This window comes from Zootoca vivipara, chromosome 1 (genome assembly GCF_963506605.1).
Source record: "Zootoca vivipara chromosome 1, rZooViv1.1, whole genome shotgun sequence".
NCBI lineage: Eukaryota > Metazoa > Chordata > Lepidosauria > Squamata > Lacertidae > Zootoca > Zootoca vivipara.
Window position 1 is genome coordinate 20321514 of NC_083276.1, and position 14324 is coordinate 20335837.

At 45.7% G+C, this 14324-nt stretch overlaps 1 protein-coding gene and 1 long non-coding RNA gene across 2 annotated transcripts in view; both read left to right on the forward strand.

The window, feature by feature from the left end:
- SERPINA10 (serpin family A member 10) overlaps window positions 1-14324 on the forward strand; it is a 201224-nt gene that overhangs the window by 144543 nt on the left and 42357 nt on the right. The gene's annotated exons all lie outside the window — the stretch shown is intronic.
- Window positions 4130-11012, forward strand: LOC132592508 (uncharacterized). The gene is made up of 3 exons (XR_009557978.1): window positions 4130-4443; window positions 7258-7349; window positions 10364-11012. It is a non-coding gene; the product is annotated as an uncharacterized LOC132592508 (long non-coding RNA).

Here is a 14324-nt window from a genome sequence, read left to right on the forward strand (position 1 = left end):
GGGACGACGACACAGCTGTAACAAAAACACATCAAATAAATAAAGCAAAGTGGCTACCAGTAGTTAAGCAGTTAAGACAATGGGGAAGATATCCCCAGGCAAGATTCGATAGCTCAACACTTCACCCTATTGTTCTTCAGTGGGAGTTGTTAATGAACATTCAGGGATCACATTAAGAGTTCTACAGTATTGGCGATTTAATGAGGGTGCAGAGGATTCAATTTGACTAAGGTGGCTACAAGGCTAAAAGGAAGTGAATAAGAAAAGGGGGGCTGTAGCTTTGACAGACACAGTGATGTTTATAAAAAGCAGTGGTGTTCCAGTCTGCCCCTCCTCCTGCATCTGTATACTGTAAATCAGGGGTGGCCACCTCCCAAGAGACTCTGATCTACTCACAGAGTTAAAAACTGGGAGTGATCTACCCCCTTTTGGGGGGTTCAGGTCAAAGCTGTTGAGTTTTTTTTAAGGAAGGGAAGCCCTGTTTTTTGGGGTTTAGGTCAAACTTGTTGAGCTTCTTTTAGGAGGGAGGGAGGCCCATTTTTGTTTAGGGCTTCAGGTCATAGTTCAGCTTTTTTTAGGGAGGAGGAAAATTTTGGGTGAGCTTTTTTTAGGGGTGCCAGTGACCTAGCAGTGATCTACTACAGGCATCCACCTGTTGGACGTGCCTGCTGTAAATCAAGCAGAGAGAAAGCTGCTTACAAGGCTCCTATACAGGTGTACCGGTATCTTCCTCTTGCTGCAGAGTTCCAGCATCACAGTGTCACCCAGAGGCACCCACAAATATGAGTTATTCCTCTCCCTATTTCTTCCTTCCTTCCCTCCCTCTTCCATCCTTAATAAAAAACGGGGGGGGCAGATAAGCCCCACATAGAAAGCCCATCAACATGGGGGGGATGACTCTTTCAAATACGGTATTTACCAGTAATTTGGGGGGGGGGCACCTAGGCCTCTAGGAGTTGGCTGCTATGCCTAGGAGTAGGACAATTCAAGAAAGCAGAATGATGCATATGCTATGGTAATATATCAATAGAATCGTAGAATTGTAGTCGGAAGGGACCACAAGGGTCATCTAGTCCAACATTTTTTTCTAAGGCTTGAACCCACAACATAGTTGAAATATTATGCTGATATGCAGCAACGCCTCAGAGCCGTTGTGGCTGCGGCCCTGCCTTGCCTCGCCCGCCCTGCCACCCCCTCTCACCTGCCCGACCCTCCCGTCCTGTCCAGCCAAGCAGGGTAGCTGCCAACGCTGCCAGCCCCAGAAGCACAAGGTGGCCGCTGCCGCCGCCTCCACAATGTCATTGGGCCCGCTGGCCCTGTAGCCCCGCTCACATTCTCACTCCGTGGCCCCTCCCCTCCCATGCCTTGGCCCCACCCCTGAACGACCATGGCTCCCTTCTCATGAAGGGGCCAAAGATGATATCTGAAGAAGTGTGCATGCACACGAAAGCTCATACCAATAACAAACTTAGTTGATCTCTAAGGTGCTACTGGAAGGAATTTTTTATTTTGTTTCAACTACGGCAGACCAACACGGCTACCTACCTGTAATCCAATCACCCTGTTTCTGTTCACATTTCAGGGAAGGGGCAAAGGATAGTTCTCTTGCCCTGCCAATGGCCCTCAATGACCTTGAATTGCTTCTTAATGGCCCTAGCTTGGTCATGTCGTTTTGCATAGGCTAGTCCAGGAATTACTCTGCAGCATGTATTTGCCCTTCATATCCCAAATAATCAACATCCTGCCATTTATTAATTTCTGCTGTTTGCTAAAAGACTCGATGGTTAAGGATGGTGGGCGTTGAAGTCCAACAACATCTAGAGGAACACACATTCACCTTCCCTGGCTCAAAGCTTTTTCTTCTGCCCTTATCTCATGGCCTTTTTGTGCAATATGCAAGAAGACTAAAAACAAATTGCATCACATTTTGGTTCTCTGCTTTCCTTGGAAAATCCTTGTTTGTTCTGTTTAATGGTTAATTATGAAAACTGGGCATTTGGTGCATAGAAAATATGCACTAAGAAAAATAGGAGCAGAAACCTGCTGAATGCAAGAAGATTCTTCTGGATATTCTGTAAGTATGCACATGTCATATTGTTTATGCTCCTTGCAACATATCTAGTCTTAGTCCAGGCACTACTTTAGATTAATAGACACTGGAAAACACTGACTTATGTTCTTGGCTATGCCTTTCCCATAGCCACAGCCTTGGATTCAATCCAAAATAAAGCATGGTGGGAATGTAAGAAAGTGAAAGGCTTCTGGGAAATGTTTTATAATGAGATGAAAAAGATGTTGAAATATACATTTTTTTAAAAAAAACAAGAAGCATTTTTACTTGGTATTGTAGGCACTGACATTAAAAGACAAGATAAAAACTGTTTTTATATGTGACAACTGCAACAAGAGTATTTTTGGCACAGAAATAGAAGCAGGAAGAACTACCGATGAAAGAGGAATGACAGTTGAAATTGATTGACTACACAGAATTGGATAAGATGACAGGGAGAATTCAAAACCGGCGGGACCAGAATTTTTTTGAAAGATTGGAGTAATTATACGAGTTATCCGAAAGACAATGGTAACCAGCTGACTACACTTGTAGGACTACAAGAAGTTTTGTAAGGAGAACTATTTGAAATATTGCAGAAAAGATTTATGAGAATGGATTTTAAGTTATGGATTATTAAAAAGTAATAGGATAACAAATGCAAGATTAAGAGATGAGGTTTGAAAATCATTACACGTGGTTGATGGAAGTCTGAGGCTAAAATAGTTAAAATGTTGTTTAAGATGAGATGAGATGAGATGTTTGTTTGGAAAATATCTGTAAAAGCTAATAAAAATGTATGTATGTGTGTATATATATATATGGCACTCTCTATCTGGTTTCCCAGCCTTCAGCTTTTCGGTTTCTAGCTTACATTGCTCCACTCTGGCCTTTGTCCTTCTACCAGCCAGCTGAGGGAGGGGGGCTCACCCATTTTCCATCTGTCTCAGAGCCACTCCCTTTGTTTCCTTAATGGCCCATTACCTCACCAGAAAGCTCCTTGTAGATTTTAACACATGTTGGATCCAGGAATTAGAAGGGTATTGATATACAGCCTACCTGCCCCCACCCAAAAAACTCATAACAAGTGGTTAAGGATGAAGACTTTAACCGAGAAGGAGATATATAAGCAGAATTTTTAACAGGTATCAAGACTGGTTTTAAAATGATGCAGAAGTGACATATGAACAGATGAAAGATGGTATTCAAGTAAAGCCTCTCCCCCCCCCAGTTTTTACAGATCTAAAACTTTTGTTGTCAATCAACAGAGACAGAAATATAACTTAAATTGAGAGAAAGCTGAATTTGAAAAATTCGTTTAAACAAATGGCAGGCGGCAGAGTTAAACTAAGATATAAGAGATCTTATCAGACGGTCTAAAAGAAGAGGGAAATGGTTATAAAGTAAAATAAAATGGAATAAAAACTTGAAAAGGATTAACCCAGAAGACGTGCTATGCATTGGCAAGAGGTTTTCCAGAACATTGCAATCTGTTCATTTGTTCATTCATTTTTCATTTCCCCAATCCATCTGAAAATTTTGGGGCGACCTATCTACTAAAAAAAATTGTGTTGGGCAATGCAGTTTTATTATGTATAGTAGTTCTTAAAGTTTGTGGATGTTATCTATAATGCGATAACTTTGTTTTCAAAGTCTTTTGCTTTTATTGGTATCTTCTTATAATTTTTTTAAGACTATTTTACGGAAACCACTTATAGATTTATAGATGGATTAAGCCATGTACAGTAAAGACTTGGTAAAATAAATAAATCTGAACTCTTATGTGGGGAGGGGGATGACCACCACTTGTGCAGAGTGTTGCCCGGGAGGATGAATATGCAAATGAGGAGCCTGGCAACCTGGAACTGCGGGTGGAGGGAGGTTATTATGAGACCCGACAGAGAGACAGTGCCTTATGAGAGATGCAAAAGCAGTGAAGGGGAGATTGCAGAAGGCTTGAGAGGAGCTGGCCGGGAGATTGACTAAGCAAACGGAGGGAGGGAGGTTGGGACAAAACAGATGGAGGGTCATTGGAGTTGTGCAAGGAAGGTAGGGAAAAGACAGAGAAGTGAGAGGAGAGTAGAGTTGCAGTGTAGTAACAGGAAACTAAGGAAGATGTTAAGGAGACAGGCTGCCAAGGAGGCTTGAAAAGGCAGGGGAGATGATGCAGTCAGATTCCAGGGGGTTGTTCCTGCCTCTGTGATGAACCAAAGGAACAGCAACACACAGTGAAGTCTTATTTTTATTCTGTGCTGTAGCAGTTCATCATCCATTGATGGCCGTCGCTGGTGAAGCATCTCAGACTCCCTTGTAACATCCAGGAGGAATATAAAAACATTCTTGCTCCCTCTTGCTTACTCATCCCAGCAACCTTGGGGTTATTAATTGTGAAGGTATGTGGCTTTTTTAAAAAGGGCGTTCTTAACTGCTTTTAAATGTTTTGTTTTGTATTGTGTAGTTTTGGCTATTGTGTATGTTTGTCCAGGATTTCTCTGAGAGGAAGGGCAGGATAGAAATTGTGTTAGTGGCAGTATTAGTCTGGGAGGAGCTGATTGCTTTCAGGAGGTTATTTAAATTGTTTTTAGAAGGTCCTTTTGGAAAATAAATAAGTTTGAATAGTATTGTTTCAATATTGGTGCGTTTGTTTGGCTGGGGCTGGTGGGAGCTGTAGTCCTACAACATCTTGAGTGGCACTAGGTTGCCAAAGGTTTGTCTATGCCAGCTGGCAGTGGCTCTCCAGAGTTTCTGACTCCAGCCCTACCTGGAGATGCCAGAGATTAAGCTTGGCAGCTTCTGCATGCAAAGCAGAGGCTCTGCCACTGAGCTACTGAGCTACGCTGTAGGCTGGTGAGGAAGAGAGAACATGGGGAACTGCCCAATATTGAGCCCACTCACTGGCCCCAGCACCATCAACATTAGTTTCTCTGGTGTGTGCATTTTTATACACACTTTACCTTAACAAATGAATTGTTGTACCCATTGCTTGGTTGGAGAACCACGTTGCAAAATTCAGAGCACTGTCTTTCTGTTCACATTTTCTTTTGGGAAGGGCAGATTAAATGGGTTTGCCTTTAAATGCAAAGCCAACCAAATTTCTTCCCCCATCCCTAGCTACTGCACATCTCATTTTAGTCTTCTGTTGTGGTCATGTTCTTGTGTGCATGTTGAATGAAATAGGGAGGGACGTGCCTGTGTATGTATTCACATCCCGGCCTTTTTGTATGGGAGGGAGAGGAAGTTATGCCCTAGAGAACTCATGAAGGGATTTCTACAGCATAGCATTACCAGAATTAGTTGTGGGTCGTGCACACACACATGGATCCGCATCATACACAAGTGTTTGCAGAAGTATTACTCTCTTTTTTTCAAATAATTTTTATTCATATTAAAACAACATAGAAAAATATGCCCCAAAAAGCAAAAATGGAAAAAAGATAAAAAAGAAAGAAAGAAAAGGAAAAAGGAAAAATATATAACATCTTAATCTTGTTTCTTAACTTTGTAGACTTCCTCACATCCCCCTCATTGAGTTCGTTATTATAACTAAATCATGCAATTTTCATTTATCTTAAACACTTCTCACTATTTCTTAAATCATCTAACATTTCTTATATCTTAAACATTTATCAATAATAATCATTTAAACATTTATCAATACTAATCATTACAAACACCCTAGTCTAACAACTAATCCCCTTTACTTTTCTCCAAAGCCAATATTTCATACCCAAAAATATCCATACAATCTATTTCAACTTCTTATTCAAATTTAATACCTTTACATCTATTTCAGCCCCCCCTCCCTTGGAGTCAGTATCTCCAGAAGTTTCGACAAGCTCCTTATAACAATCCAGATTCAAACCATCTTTATCAATCCAGTTATCCCATAAATTAGCAACTTTTACCCCACTCCCACTCTGACCCACTCCACCCCTTGCTCTATCCACTTCATCACCTGCTGGTCCCCCAATTTCTTAAATAATTCCCACTTCTTTCCATTTTCCCTCCCCTTAAATCTTCTTCCCTTTTTGTGTTTGCAGAAGTATTACTTTGGGGGTTGTCAAGTTCATGCTTATATCAGAGAATCAGAAGTCTGTCTGAATGCAGGAAGCTTCTCTATAAATGGTGGGGAGAGAGAGAGAGCAGGCGTATTCCCCCCCCCCCATGAGTTTCTAAAATTTGTGAGCAAGTCGTCATATGGTAATGTCTCATTTTTAGGTGGATACACCTCATTGCTCATACACAAAGATAACAATAATTTAAACCTCGAAACTCTACATAAAGCACCAATGACCCCATTGCACAAAGTAATGCAGCCAACTATTAAGTCTACATCCCCCACGCACAAAAAAAACCTTCAGAGATATTGTTGTTGTTTTTAAAGAAACCTAATTACTTATACCTCAAGGGTACACACCTGTCCATACACAAAATAAATAAGAGCCTCTCACATTTGGGCGGGGAAACTTGTGCGAAATGGGTAAAGTCTGCCATCTAGTGAGAGAGAGTGTGCATTTGCAAGAAAGATCTGCTTGCTCTGACATTCCTGGTATTTTAAAGCTGCTTCATCTATGCATATTGGGATGATATGAAAAGGCCCTCCTGTTAGGTGAAGTGAAGTAGCCGCCTCAGGCAACTGCTTTTGGGGTGTCATGAAAGGATAGTGAATTATTAGTTAGTTAACTGGTGGGATTTTCTGCCTCTAGTGCCAAAATAACTTTGCAATCCTTGAGTCAAGTCTTGGTGTGGGCTATTTGTTGCCCCACCTTACTAAAATGTACTGGGCCAACCCTGAAGAAAGGGTCATAACAAAACCCAGAAAAGTCTTTTTTTTTTCCTGGGCACAAAAGTGGAGCACTACCAAGAAAACGTGGTCTTCAACACAACAATTGACAGCATGCAGACTCTGCCTGTCCTTCCCTCCCTTGATAAGTGGAAGAACCCCATCAACTCCCAGGCATGAGATAAAGCATGATGTTGCATTTGTTGACAATGCACTGAAACTGGTCTGGAAGTGTCAGGGCCTTGTGGCATGCATCATCTTGCTTCATTACCCAACCAGGGTGGGTAACCTTGAATACTATGCATTATCCTGGTAAAAAACTGCGAGGGATTCCTTACCAGTAGCAAGCAGGGGTCAGCTGCAGAAATGTGAGGAGCCAGGATGACACCCGATTGCATACCCTTAACCAGTGCTATTTTTCTAGAAAAAGAAGGGCCGGAACTCAACATGAATGCCTCCCTTGGTCTCTTTTAATGGCAATGGTGCCTACCTGAGAGGTGCCAGAACTAAATTCTGGTAAGTTTCAGCTGAAAAAAAGCCCTGCCCTTAACACAGAGAGACATACACAATCTCTCTCTCTCTCTCTCTCTCTCTCTCTCTCTCTCTCTCTCTCTCACACACACACACACACACACACACACACACACACACACACACAGCACTGTTTCGCATGGAAACAGGCATATGTTATTCAATGTTTGGTAACACCACTCAAGTTTTTAAATTCAATTTTCTCCATAAACTTTTTTTATTTATATACATTTTGTAAACAAACAAACAAAATCTTTCCAAGGCCTTTTATCTGTCCCAGCTGCAAATCAGTAACCCCAGCAGAAGAGTGCAAATAACACGAATGTGCAGCTAAATTCCGAGCCCTGCCTTAGAACTCTTCAAAGCCTCCAACTTCAAAATGCAATTGCATCTCTGAAAATGACATTCACACAATGACAAAATGCATGGACACTTCTGACAGATTTCCAAGAAGTGAAAGTCTCCTCTTTTCCACATGCAGCTGCTGGGTGACCATGAGCTAGTCACACTTCTCTGAGGTTTCTCAGCCCCACTCACCTCACAGAGTGTTTGTTGTGGGGGAGGAAGGGAAAGGAGAATGTTAGCCACTTTGAGACTCCTTAGGGTAGTGATAAAGCAGGATATCAAATCCAAACTCTTCTTCTTCTTCTCTCTGCAGATATTTTTGCAGAGGAAGGAGCTGCAACTGGACCCTTGGTACAACACCAGTCCTTTTCTCTCTCAGTTTCTATTTGCTGAACAGCTGATGGGTGGGAGGGGGATCCAGTGGCCAGATTAAACCAGTCTGTGGGTTGCTTCTAGCCCACGAGCTTTGAATTCCGCACCCTTGTTCTAAGCCACAGATGTCAAACACAAGGCCCGGGGGCCTAATCCGGCCCGCCAGACCTCGTCATGTGGCCCGCGTAGCCACCGCCAACATTAGCCACTGACAGTAGTTCTGGAGCCTGCGATTGGCCGAGGGTCAAAACCGGGGACGGGGCTGCAGGCGGAGGCTGGGGCGCTGGAGCCGCTCTGACGGCCTTGGCCAGGGAATTTCAATTTCGAATGAGGCTGAGGGAGGCGGTGGCACAGCGGCCAGACGGGGAAGTGAGATGCAGGAGGAGGAGGAGGAAGCCCGCCAAGGAGGTAGAAAAGTCCTACAGGCGCTGCCGGCAAAGTTGGTGCCGGGACGGAGCAGCGCTGGATTTTTTTTTGGCGGGCTTTGCTGTTGTCTCTGAGAGTGAGTGAGGCGGCACTGGGGAGCCGCCGCCCGCCGCTTCCCTTCCTCTCCTCGGCTGCATCCGGGAGGTGGGCGAGCGAGCGGGCGAAAGGGACGCGGAGTGAGCCTGAGGGGGAAGTAGGCGAAGCGCAACAGCCGCTCTCTTGATGGAGCCGGGTTTCTCTTCCCTCTTCCCCCGTTTTCTCCTCATAGACACTCGGGAGGGTGCCTGGCTTTTGCTCTGCCCCCCACCCCCGAGCCGTCCTTTGGCTTCTCAGTTCCGGCGGAGCTGCTCCCCGGGGGGCGGCTGGGAGGGAGGCGGCGGCGACGGCACGGGTTCCTGCTCTTCCCACTCTGCCGCCGCCTCCTCTCAGCCCCTCGTGATGTAGGGCTCCAGATGGAGTCACCTCGCGGTTTGAGTAGGTGGGAGGGGAATTTGGGGGGGGTTTCAAGCCTCCTCTGCCTGTAGTCCCGGTAGGGAGAGGCGGTGGCGAAGACGACAACAGCGCGGGTGGGGGGAAGAGCAGCTCTGAGGCGAAGATGCACGTCCGCTGGGGCTGCCTCCGCCTTCCTCCTCGGGAAATCCGCTGCCCTCCCTCAGCGGGAGGGGAAGGGACTCTGGCGCTGAGGAGGGAGGATGCAAAAGCAAAGCAGGGAGTTGGCGCTGCACCGCATGTTCCTGCCCCTCTCCAAAGCATGGGGTGGGTTGCAGCGTGTGGCATCCTGCCTAGCGGGGTTTGGGTGTGCGCAGGGCGGGAGAGGGAAGCCCTCTTTCCATCTGCAGGTTTTTAATCCCAGCAGTGGCTTTCTCCTTCCTGCCGAAGGTTTAGTTGAGCCCCCCCCCCCCGGAAGCCATCGATCCCCACCTTTTGTTCAAATTTCCCTCGTTTACATCCCCTCCCACACACGCGCCACGACGCAGGAATGTGATCCGCGTGGGGGCGTGAATGAGCTTACATTATTACAAAAAACAGTAATAATTGAATGCAGTGACAATAATTTATGATAATAAAGAGTGGACACATAGTCCTATAGACACAACCGGCCCTTTGAGGGTGACCAAACTGCTGATGCGGCCCCCGATGAATTTGAGTTTGACACCCCTGTTCTAAGCATTCGTAAAGCAGTACCTTATGCATGCTTCCCATATGGAGTTTTAAGCAGGAATATGGATCACATCCAACTGTAGACACTGAGACAAGAGGCAGGGTAGCAGGGCAGACCAAAGATTGCAATAGGGACTGCAGCAGCAAGCATGTGGCAGATAGAGAAGTACTGGGGCTAGCCAGGAAACTGCAGACACCTGCCATATTGTAACCAGCTCCTTTGTACCTGCTACCTGTTGTGTAAGCTAAAATTATGACCCCAGTGGATGTTGGATGTTGGGTCAACATTATAGCCTCCTATCAATTCTGGTATTCTGTAACGAAGTTGCTGAATAAATATTTTGCAACTCAGTAAACATGGGTGGGTGGGTAAATCAACTATGTTTCATCGTTGTTTGCTCTGCTTTTCCTGGTTGCTAAATAATCCACTCCTTTCATGTTAGGGATATCAGAGCTGAGGGTACCTTTTTCGTTCCCAACCTTCGAGTCAGCTTTCTTGTTTACTTAAGGCAGAGGTGTCCAAACTTTTTTCAAAGAGGGCCACATTTGATTAAGTGAACATGTGTGAGGGTCGACCAAAGGGGGTTTTTTTTAGGATTGAAGTTGTTGAGCTTCTTTTGGGATTTCCCCCCGAAGTTGTTGAGTTTTTTATTTAGGATTTAAGTTCTTGAGCTTTCTTTACGATTTCACCCTAGGAAATAAACTGCCACAGGGGCCGGATTAAACCGAATGGTGGGCCAGATGAGGCCCCTGGACCACACTTTAGACATGCCTGACTTAAGGACTCCTATAAATCCAGATGGCTCCAACTCATACACAGCGAAATGAGATCTATTGGTAATGACTTGGAATCTATATAAATAAAAATGTAAATGTCTGTTTGTACAAAGTCTATGCGCTCCAAAAGTTCTTGACCGATTGCTTTGAAATTTTGACATAATGTTGCATACGAATAGGGGAGTGTTTCTGTATAATTAGATTATATAGATGTCACACCTGTGGCAGGTAAACCCCTGTTTTTTGCAAACAGAGCACCATCTGTTGGGCGTCGAGATTATATAGATGTCACACCTGTGGCAGGTAAACCCCTGTTTTTTGCAAACAGAGCACCATCTGTTGGGCGTCGAGATTATATAGATGTCACACCTGTGGCAGGTAAACCCCTGTTTTTTGCAAACAGAGCACCATCTGTTGGGCGTCAAAGTAACACATGCTATACTAAATGCATCAGTGAGGAAATGCATCAGTGAGCAGAGGCTGCTGGGAGCGGCTGCCCAGGCGGCTCCTTCTCCAAGGGCGGCGGCCGGATCTTGCCCCTTCGCCCGGCGGGCCCCAGCAGGAGCATGCGGTATGTAAGTTGGAGAGAGGGAGAGGTCAGGGTGCCAGGTGCCATCACACAGGAGGAATATGATGTCACCCGCTGATGAAAAAAGAGACAGGGGTATCACAACGTCATGCGACTGGTGTGGGGAACGGCGACAGTGAGTGAAGGAGGCCCATGGGTTTGGGGAGCTTGAATAGGATGGGACGGGCGGGCGGGATTTGCCAGAATGCCCGTGGGTAGGGGAGTCTTTGGGGGGGAATTAATGTCTACAAAATGAAGGGGGACTATGAAACAGCGGGGAGGGGGACTTCTCTACTTTCAATACAACCCTGCTGTCTGTGTCTTATCTATCAACGAAACTCACCATTTGGATCCCTTCCAATTGGGATTCAGGCCTCACCATGGGACTGAAACTGCTTTGGTCGCACTGGTCGATGATCTCCGGCGGGCTAGGGACAAAGGTGAGAGCTGTTTCCTAGTACTGCTGGATCTCTCAGCGGCCTTTGACACCATCGACCATAACATTCTTCTAGACCGTCTAGAGGGGCTGGGAGCTGGGGGCACTGTCATACAGTGGTTGCGCTCCTTCCTCCTGGGCCGTGTTCAGAAAGTGATGGGGGGGTAAGTGTTCAGACCCCTGGCCTCTCACTTGTGGGGTGCCTCCGGGTTCCGTTCTCTCCCCCATTCTTTTTAATATCTATATGAAGCCGCTGGGAGAGATCATCAGGGGGTTTGGGCTGGGTGTTCATCAGTATGCAGATGACACCCAGCTCTACCTTTCTTTTAAATCAGAACCAGTGAAGGCAGTGAAGGTCCTGTGTGAGTGCCTGGAGGCGGTTGGAGGATGGATGGCGGCTAACGGATTGAGGTTGAATCCTGACAAGACAGAAGTACTGTTTGTGGGGGACAGGAGGCGGGCAGGTGTGGAGGACTCCCTGGTCTTGAATGGGGTAACTGTGCCACTGAAGGACTAGGTGCGCAGCCTGGGAGTCATCTTGGTCTCACAGCTGTCCATGGAGGCACAGGTTCATTCTGTGTCCAGGGCGGCTGTCTACCAGCTCCATCTGGTACGCAGTCTGAGACCCTACCTGCCCGCAGACAGTCTCGCCAGAGTGGTGCATGCTCTGGTTATCTCCCGGTTGGACTACTGCAATGCGCTCTGCGTGGGGCTACCTTTGAAGGTGACCCGGAAACTGCAATTAATCCAGAATGCGGCAGCTAGACTAGTGACTGGGAGTGGCCACCGGGACCACATAACACCGGTCCTGAGAGATCTACACTGTCTCCCAGTATGTTTCTGAGCACAATTCAAAGTGTTGGTTGTTGTTGTTGTTGTTTAGTCGTTTAGTCGTGTCCGACTCTTCGTGACCCCATGGACCATAGCACGCCAGGCACTCCTGTCTTGCACTGCCTCCCGCAATTTGGTCAAACTCATGTTCGTAGCTTCGAGAACACTGTCCAACCATCTTGTCCTCTGTCGTCCCCTTCTCCTAGTGCCCTCAATCTTTCCCAACATCAGGGTCTTTTCCAAGGATTCTTCTCTTCTCATGAGGTGGCCAAAGTATTGGAGCCTGAGCTTCACGATCTGTCCTTCCAGGGAGCACTCAGAGCTGATTTCCTTAAGAATGGATAGGTTTGATCTTCTTGCAGTCCATGGGACTCTCAAGAGTCTCCTCCAGCACCATAATTCAAAAGCATCAATTCTTCGGCGATCAGCCTTCTTTATGGTCCAGCTCTCACTTCCATACATCACTACTGGGAAAACCATAGCTTTAACTATACGGACCTTTGTCGGCAAGGTGATGTCTCTGCTTTTTAAGATGCTGTCTAGGTTTGTCATTGCTTTTCTCCCAAGAAGCAGGCGTCTTTTAATTTCGTGACTGCTGTCACCATCTGCAGTGATCAAGGAGCCCAAGAAAGTAAAATCTCTCACTGCCTCCATTTCTTCCCCTTCTATTTGCCAGGAGGTGATGGGACCAGTGGCCATGATCTTGGTTTTTTTGATGTTGAGCTTCAGACCATATTTTGCGCTCTCCTCTTTCACCCTCATTAAAAGGTTCTTTAATTCCTCCTCGCTTTCTGCCATCAAGGTTGTGTCATCTGCATATCTGAGGTTGTTGATATTTCTTCCAGCAATCTTAATTCCGGCTTGGGATTCATCTAGTCCAGCCTTTCGCATGATGAATTCTGCATATAAGTTAAATAAGCAGGGAGACAATATACAACCTTGTCGTACTCCTTTCCCAATTTTGAACCAATCAGTTGTTCCATATCCAGTTCTAACTGTAGCTTCTTGTCCCACATAGAGATTTCTCAGGAGACAGATGAGGTGATCAGGCACTCCCATTTCTTTAAGAACTTGCCATAGTTTGCTGTGGTCGACACAGTCAAAGGCTTTTGCATAGTCAATGAAGCAGAAGTAGACGTTTTTCTGGAACTCTCTAGCTTTCTCCATAATCCAGCGCATGTTTGCTATTTGGTCTCTGGTTCCTCTGCCCTTTCGAAATCCAGCTTGCACTTCTGGGAGTTCTCGGTCCACATACTGCCTAAGCCTGCCTTGTAGAATTTTAAGCATAACCTTGCTAGCGTGTGAAATGAGCGCAATTGTGCGGTAGTTGGAGCATTCTTTGGCACTGCCCTTCTTTGGAATTGGGATGTAGACTGATCTTCTCCAATCCTCTGGCCATTGCTGAGTTTTCCAAACTTGCTGGCATATTGGGTGTAGCACCTTAACAGCATCATCTTTTAAAATTTTAAATAGTTCAGCTGGAATATCATCACTTCCACTGGCCTTGTTATTAGCAGTGCTTTCTAAGGCCCATTTGACTTCACTCTCCAAGATGTCTGGCTCAAGGTCAGCAACCACACTACCTGGGGTGTACGAGACCTCCATATCTTTCTGGTATAATTCCTCTGTGTATTCTTGCCACCTCTTCTTGATGTCTTCTGCTTCTGTTAGGTCCTTACCACTTTTGTCCTTGATTATGGTAATCTTTGTACGAAATGTTCCTTTCATATCTCCAATTTTCTTGAACAGATCTCTCGTTTTCCCCATTCTATTGTTTTCCTCTATTTCTTTGCATTGCTCATTTAAGAAGACCCTCTTGTCTCTCCTTGCTGTTTTTTGGAAATCTGCATTCAGTTTCCTGTATCTTTCCCTATCTCCCTTGCATTTTGCTTGCCTCCTCTCCTCCGCTATTTGTAAGGCCTCGTTGGACAGCCATTTTGCTTTCTTGCATTTCCTTTTCCTTGGGATGGTTTTCGTTGCTGCCTCCTGTATAATGTTACGAGCCTCCATCCATAGTTCTTCAGGCATTCTGTCCACCAAATCT